Source organism: Numida meleagris, chromosome 3, assembly GCF_002078875.1.
Source record: "Numida meleagris isolate 19003 breed g44 Domestic line chromosome 3, NumMel1.0, whole genome shotgun sequence".
Taxonomy (NCBI): Eukaryota; Metazoa; Chordata; class Aves; order Galliformes; family Numididae; genus Numida; species Numida meleagris.
Genome location: NC_034411.1, coordinates 37994796 through 38002724, shown reverse-complemented (window position 1 = coordinate 38002724; position 7929 = coordinate 37994796). Strand labels below are relative to the sequence as shown.

The window sequence follows — 7929 nt, the reverse complement described above, 5'->3', positions numbered from 1 at the left end:
AAAAAAAAAAAAAAAAAAAAAAAAAAAGTAGTAGATAATAATGCAGTTAACTATAGTAAATTTAGATTTTAACTTGGTCAGTTATCCCCCAGTGGAGGTATCTTTAATGAATTTCTCTCAAACTGACTGATGAGGTGATACACATCTCAGAATATTTCATACACATTAACCAGGCTCAAATTCAGCTGCTTGGTTTCATTCATTAAGGTATTTTGAAATTTTGTATGTTTTTATATTCATTAATCAAATGGCTTTATTATGTTTATTTGAGATATACTTTATTTTTAAATCTGAGCCATCAAGATGTGAAAAATAAAAGACAGCAGTTCCAGTGAAACATCCTCTGCATGGCAGAGTTAAGAGGAAACACAGTTCCATACAGAAGCACATCTCTTAAAATGTTTTAACAGCAAAAATGATTGAGGTCCTTTTAGGGCACATTGTCTGTTCCATAAGAGGATTGGAAATCTGCCATTGTATTACTGGCTTTTGCTCCAAAATAAACTAAAGCCAGCACAGCTGGAGGTGACAGAAGCATGTCCAGGATAAGTACCTACTCCCTGCTCTCCCTCCCAGCTGTTAAATCATTCTGTCCCTGCTGCTTTCACAGCATGTAGCGCTGGACTGTTTCTAACCTTTCCTCTCTGCAAAGCTCCTCAGCTCTCCTCATCCTCTGCTTACCGAAATCCCCCAGATGATGCTCAGGCCAAGAATCCCAAATAGCCAGCAGTCACAAAGACCTCATGTGCCCTTACACAAACCCTTATTTTACCAACCCACAATTCTCTTATATCTTGTGCCCTACAAACAACCACGTCACTTCCCAACAGCCTGGCTCCTCCTGGAACACTTGCAGTACTCCCCACTCTCATCTCTGAATGAAGTGAGGATCCTGCAGGGAAAGAGTTGTTGAAGGGAACACTGAAAAGCACTTGCGAAGGGGTTCAAATGAAGCTTGCACTGACAACCTTAATTCCACCATCCCCTAAGTTTTAAGCAGTTAACTTAGTAAACTTATTATTACTATAAAAAGATGCTTATTTAATATAATAAACTCACATGGACACAGATTTATGAAAAAGAAGCGAAAAAAGAAAGGTTCTGCTATGTTGGTATCTTCAAACAACTTAGGAGAATTGTGCAGACAGCTCCCCAAAGCTTAGAGATCTGCATGGGACTTCCTGTCTTCAAGCAGAGATTTTCTTTAATGTAGTTCCTACAATAACATCCGAAGCTCTGCTCCTTCAAGCTCTCCTTTTCTCTTTCTTTCAGTATTCTGTTTTTGTTGGTTTCTTTCCATACTTCTACAGTTCCCTGCTCTGATCTACCCACTCATCCAAGTTTTCCAGCTGGGCCATTTCAAGTCTAATGTGTTCAGAGTTCGGTCACGGTATAAACAAACATAAATAGTCTGCACGATCATCAAATTCAAGGAGCAATCCTCTTTTCTTTTACTGTGCGAGGAGCAGCATTAGCTCTGCTTGGAAATATACGATATATTCTTGGCACTCTTCCCCCAACAAAAACAATGCTTTGTTAAACCTGCGCCTGTCAACTTTATTTGTGGTATATTTTTATGATTTCAAGGGGGAGGAGATACAGCTCAATTTCTGCCACCGAGTCAAAACTCATGAACAAATAAATTCCTTTAGAAGTGAGCAGAACAAAGAAGGGGGCTATCCTGATGGCTGCTTTGCAACAGTGCCAGCTCTGGAGGAGCTGCTGGCTGGGACAGGAAGCCGCCTGTCTGTGTGCAGCTCAAGGCAGAAGCCTGTAACTGCTGCTGCAACTCTTCCAGGAGAGCTTTATGGAGAAAGCAGGCATCTCCATAGGCAGTGCAAAAAAACGGATGCCGTCAGGACACACAGAGAGGGAAAAAGAAGCTGTGATCTGTCTCCCCTCTAGTCAGTCCTTCTCAGGTGATGAGCAGAAGCAAGCCCACTGCTCCGCTGGGCCCTGGGCTCCTATACAGCCCCAAACGCTGCACGTACATGTGGGGGGCCCTAATGGCACCAACTGCGTACGGGGCCGGGTCACACTCCCCGCACTCCTCACGTGCACCCTCGCTCAGTCACAGCCCGGCCCTCCGCCGCCAGGGGCCGCTGTGGTGCCGCAGCGCTGGCGGGCCGGCTGAGCTGGCGTCGACATCTTGGGGCGGTGCTGGAGGGAGAGCGAGAGGTCCTGCGTGAACGTCATGGGAGAGTGAGCGGCAGTGGGCCGTGCAGGTCAGCCGGCAGCAGGAGGACAACGGCACAAGTACGAGCCTATTAACGTGCGATACAGCATACAAAGGATACGTACAGATCAAGTGAGGAGGGTGCTGTTGGCTGAATCTTCTGTTAGGTGCTGAACGCACGCTGGCTGTGAAGGGTTGTTTGCTCCCTGGTTTCAGCCCTGGAGTTGCATGTCGGATTCACTAGTAATCAAAGACACCTCATCCTGCAGGAACTCATTCTTGAGCAGTAGGTTTGACAAGCAGTTCAGCAGTTCTCTATCCCCTGCAGAGCTACAGTGCCTTGAAATCCCAGGCGCTATCATCTGCTGCCAGCCAGCCTGGTTGCCCTTTTCTGCTCTATTTTTATATGCCAGAAGGGCCAGGCTGGAGTTCTGTAGGCCTCTCACCAACAAAAACGTCCTTATCACTGCTCTAAGGCCAATTCTACTGCTGAAAAGTTTCTCCAGTGCCCATCCAGAGGGCTCCCTTGCCATACACAGCCTCTGAATGCAGAGGGATTGCGAGGCTGCTCCCTAGCATTGCACAGCCCTCTGAGTTACCCGGCTGTCAGCACTCCTTAGAGCAGCCTTAGAATACTGGGGTAAAAAAAAAAAAAAAAAAAAAAAACCTCTCTAGGCAACAGTTGGAGGAGTAAGTAAGATTCTGGTCCTTTTCTTCCAGAGCTGACCTTCAGCTATCTGAACTAGCAAATACTCAGGGCTGAAGCAGATAATTGCTAACACATGGGACTTTATTAACTGGGAAACACATGCTTCACATTGTCTAATTGTTAGAAGCCAAGGGAAGAAAATAATTTCCTTTATTGGTTGTAGCTGAAATCATCCCTGCTTAAATAGGCTTTTCTTAAGGCTTTTGTAAAGAGAAGGCATTCTCTGCCAGGATGTGTTGTGGGTGATAGGAAATGCTGGACAGAGGGGTAAGCAATCCTTAGCACTCTGCTCCATCTCCCCCTTTTTTCAGTCTGCATGTTCCATCTCTCTTTTCCAGCCACGTCACACCCAGCTGACTGAAATATCTAAGGGAATTCCCACTGCAGAGAAGTACCTAGTTTCTGTAGTTCCTCTTTAAGGTGTTTTTCCTGTGGGGGGTGCAAAGAATGGGTAAGCCCTAAGGCAGAGGAAGTGCTGAAGGCTAGCAGAGAGGAGGATGTATACTACTTGAGCTATTGTGGATTTAATGCCTCTATCTGAGTTACAGAGGCATTCAGGAAACTGAAAGCTATGAAGAACTATTTAAACAGTGAAAAGGAAGAAATCTTTTTCAGGGCTTTTTAGTCTTACCTCTGCAGATTGTTGAGCCTTCTCTTGATCTCTGAGGAGTGTACAGCATGGACAGAAATTTCAGAATTTTCAGGACTTCTTACTAATATGGAATGAAGATTTCATCTATGCGATTCAGTCTGCACTAATTGCACGTTGTGCAATGGGGAATTCTGCAGAAGAGCCTGAAATCAGATTATAAGCAGCTAATAGAGGCAAAAGTCCAACATGAAACAAAGGCTTGGAAGTTCTGATGTATCTAGTTCATGGAATCTGTCCCTTTCTAGTTTCTATTTAATGAGTAACATGAAATTTGTTTTTCTGGTCTAGTATCAAATGAAGTTATCAAACCACAGTTTTCTTGCTTTAGAGCTACTTTAATTACTCTGATTAGTATGTGAGGGTGAAGTCCTGCACTTGGTGCATAGTCATTACTTCACTGGAAGCCAGTGGAAGCTTTGGCTGCCTTAAGGATTATAGGTTAGGACCCTACATTTGTACTGTTGTACGCCACTGTATGACCTAAATGAGATTAGAATAATAAATCCTGATTTATTATGAGGGCTTTATTTAGATATGTTTTGAGCATGGGGGTCTGTGTCAGGATTAATTATGAAATCTAGCTTGCCCCAGCACAGAGAAAGCTTAACAACGAAAGGTCATTTTTTCCCTTGAGAGCACTAGTTCCCAGCCCTCTGTCTGGCTTTTGTCAGCATTGCTAAATGTTGAATGGCACAGAGATGCTGGATCCCAAAGATGGTGACGTAGTCTGTGACTTGGAGATAAGCCCACGATGAGTGAATGATGCAAGTGTCCTATTGGCGGCCTAAGGAATCATTCTCTGTGATGCAGTAGCATTCAAAAAGCATCCAATATAAGGTTTTCAGAAAACAGAGATAAATGAGAAATTATGGTTTGAGGATTTATGGGTTAATTTATCTGTTGTGTTGAGCAGGCACTAGTTGAGGTACCTACCCTCTAGTTAAGACAGGTTCCCTCACCTGTTGCAAAAGAATGTCTGTTCTTCTCAGTGTTGTGACCCCCAGCTCTCATCAGGAAACTGGACGCCTTGTCATACAGCACAACAATCTTCAGTGGCCTTAGTATTTGACACAGAAGGTGTGTGTTTACACAACAGTTAAATTTGTCTGGCTTAATAGCCACACTACTACAGGCTGAAGAGGAATTTGTCCTTCCAAATAGTAATTTAACCAGAATGGCTGGGGGGGGGAAGAATGGAAGTAGTGAATGCAAGGGTGTGGGACACAGACTGAAGAAAGAGGAATTTTAAGTGCTGTGGTAAAGCCAGGTGCATTCAGTCATCATGAATTCCATGGTATCTTTGCTTTTTCTCTAAGTCCTAATACTCCCATTCTCCATCAGCTGGCTGACTGATCCATCTTGTTCAACAGCAGATTTCTGTCCCACTTGTTTGTAGATTCTTTACTCAGTTCTCAAGATTTAAACCACAGGAACCAGGTACTAGAAGAAATACAATCTGAGAAATCGAGAAACCTCTAAAGGATGAAAAGCCTCCGGTATAACTGAGGACATGTTCTCTGGTTTATCATGGTGTAGAATCAAATGTGAGGATGGTTCAGGATCTGACAAAATGCTGAATTACTTTTTTTCTTCACTTCCTAGAGGTGCTCATTTCTGCTAAACCCTTTCTAAAAGACTTTTTAAGTTACGCATGACGTGGTGGGAGTCCTTAGGTGCATGGTAGTACACAATGATTCACTCACAGTCTTCCCAGCAAGTTCATTAAGTCCAAGTGACATCAAAGATGAGAACCGTAGACCTCTGCACAGGAGCAGAGCAACATTTCAGCTTGCAGAATCCAGATGCTTTGTTATCTACTTTTGATCATTTCAAGTCAAATGGCAGCATGACAGCCTAGCTAAGCAACCTTTTGAACTCTCAAGCTCCACTCGGGTTTATTCCTTTGGACAGTGACCCTTAGAAAGAAAACAGTAACACAAACAGATCCTCTGGAATTGCCTAACATCCCTAGACAGCAGTGGCTGAACTTTTAAAGGGCTGGAGAGCTATATGGGTAGGCCTATGAAGAAGTTTCTTGTAATGTTATAAAGCAGTTTCTCAACCAAGTTTGGGTCAACTATCAGCAAGGACACGAGTCTGTGACACTGTGCAACTGCTGTGCTTTCCTGTTCCTTGACAAATCCTGGCCAAGGGAGCTGCAGCTGTCTTTATCCATTTACAACATGCTGCTCATGGGTTGTGAGTGGGCAATCATCTCCACGGGGGCAGTAAGGGAAACCAGCACTTTGTTGACTGGAAATGTCTTCTTGCTTCTCTGTACATTTTATAGTATATTTCAGACATATGTCAATCTGAAAATCCTGGTGGTGTTGCTGATGGCATGTTATGGAGGCCTCTACCTTCATTTAGCATGTTAAAGTCTTATGGCCCAAGCTGTTGTTATAAGTCACCAATAAAAAGCTGTAGAGGGCTCATGGACACTGTGGGTTAATGTTAGCCACAAGTATAGTCAGAATGTTTGTGCTGAGAGCAGAGAGGTGGCGTGTAACTCGCTGAACTTATTGTCACTGCACTCTGGCCCTAGATAGAGTCTGCGTGCGCTGGGGTTGTGGAGGCTGAGGGATGCTTACAGCAGGCCTATTAGCAGAACTGGGAAAGGCTAGGAAGAAGTTTTCCTTTTTTTTCTAGAATGAAGTATGTGTCAATCTAGGGGAGATGTTTTACTGGTCTGGAAGACAGAACCTTTCTAGTAAGTATCGAAATTAGGTTTTTTTGGTACTTATTCTATCTGTTGTACCTGTTGTCTAAACTCCTGTCCAGGCTCTTTGCCTTCCCCATCTTTGCCTAATGCGTACAGACAGCTTTGCTAACAAGCTTGCTTCAGTAACTGCTTCGTTTCCTCTGATCTAGACTGATACGGAGTCAGTTTTTCTTTCTTTTTTTTTTCTCTGGGAAATATGCAGGATCCAGGAGCAGGTGCTAATTTAAAACAAAGCCCAAGTTTATTTATGTTGAAGTTGTAAAATTCTCTTTCCATGCAAGCTGTAACATATCTGTATATGTACATGATTCTTAGTGTTTTGACATTTCTTATCCTCACTCCTCTTTCCCGTCACTCACTGCGTGCTCTCTGTGTGCCTGTACTTTGTCCAGCCTACGCAGCCACCTGGTGCTGTGCATCCCACTGCTTCCACGGGCTGCTCATCCAGGATTCCCAGAGCTGACTCCTCCTGGTAAGGGTCTTCAAATCTTACCTAGGCGCCTTAGTAGAAGTGACCTGATCGACAGAAAGAGTGAGAACCCACAGATCCTACTGGGATCTGACTTTGCTTGGCATCTTAAAATCAAGCCACTTCTATTTCAGTACCTAAGCATGGATTTGGGGACATAGTTTTAAGTGTTCTGTGTGGATATTTTTAGGGGAGGATGAGCTTCAATGAAAGATCTTTTTAAGGCATTATCCAAACTTACATACGCTGTATTTATATTAATAAGCACAGTTTTATAGTAATTGTCTTTTTCAACAAAATAGTAGTTTTGAACTCCTCTTATGGTGAGGCATTCGTAATTTGAATAACTATCACAGTTATTGCCCTGTGCCAGTATCAGCATCTCCATGCCTTGTGTGGAACACTGTATTAGTGCTCCCTGCACGAGTAACTCCTCACTGAAGGAATCTGTTCTCACTGCTCACTAGAAAGGCTGGGTCCTGCCTGGAGATTGCTCCAGGTAACAAACATTTTTCATAAAGAGCTTGCTATAAATGGTGGAACAGAACACAGCAGTGCTCTAGCCGTACAGCTGACATCTCTCTCAAAAAAAAAAATACTTGTTATTCAGTGGTATATGTGACCTACAGATACATTAAGCATTTCCACCGTGCTGCAAATATCTAAACCACCAAGTTTCAGTTCTCGCTTCTCACCCCCATGAGTCAAAGCCAGCAGACTGCCATAGCACCTATTCATGTATAGCTTTAATCCCAGGGGCACGTCTGCACACTTGCGAGAAGGAGTGTCTGGTCAGATGTTGCCACAGTGATAGCACACACAAGCAGCAACCAAGAAGAGAACCTGTAGCTGCATGTATGCTTTGGTGAATTTGGATGTTTAGGGGGATTACTTCTTCCTGCACACAGTCTATTTGGAAGCCTTGATGTGCCTTTTTTTTCCATTCTAACGAAAAGTCTTGTGTTAGAGAAATAGAAGACACTAAATGTGTTAGGTTTGCTATGCAAATTTTGCATTTTGTTATAAACGCAAAAGTATCTGCAATGCAGAGCTGAAACGCTTATTACAGGGGCTTGAATTTCGTGAGTAAGTGAAGGTGCTTAAAATTGTTCGTGCTGAAGCGCAGCTAAATAAAGTACTTGTTAAATGTGGAACAGGACAAAAAAATCTTGAAAGGATACAACGTGGCTGCCACTGGGGA

General features: G+C 43.4%; 2 long non-coding RNA genes across 3 annotated transcripts in view; one reads left to right on the top strand and one right to left on the bottom strand.

Moving 5' to 3' along the window:
- LOC110396296 overlaps positions 1-2835 on the bottom strand; it is a 10501-nt gene extending 7666 nt beyond the window's left edge. The window contains exon 1 of the long non-coding RNA XR_002436904.1: positions 2302-2835. This is a non-coding gene — a long non-coding RNA (uncharacterized LOC110396296). The remainder of the gene's footprint in view (positions 1-2301) is intronic.
- On the top strand, positions 306-6896 carry LOC110396295. 2 transcript variants are annotated; one of them, XR_002436902.1, is made up of 3 exons: positions 306-2256; positions 6187-6247; positions 6652-6896. It is a non-coding gene; the product is annotated as an uncharacterized LOC110396295 (long non-coding RNA). The 2 variants fall into 2 exon arrangements; XR_002436903.1 differs by lacking the exon at positions 306-2256 and adding an exon at positions 3058-3152.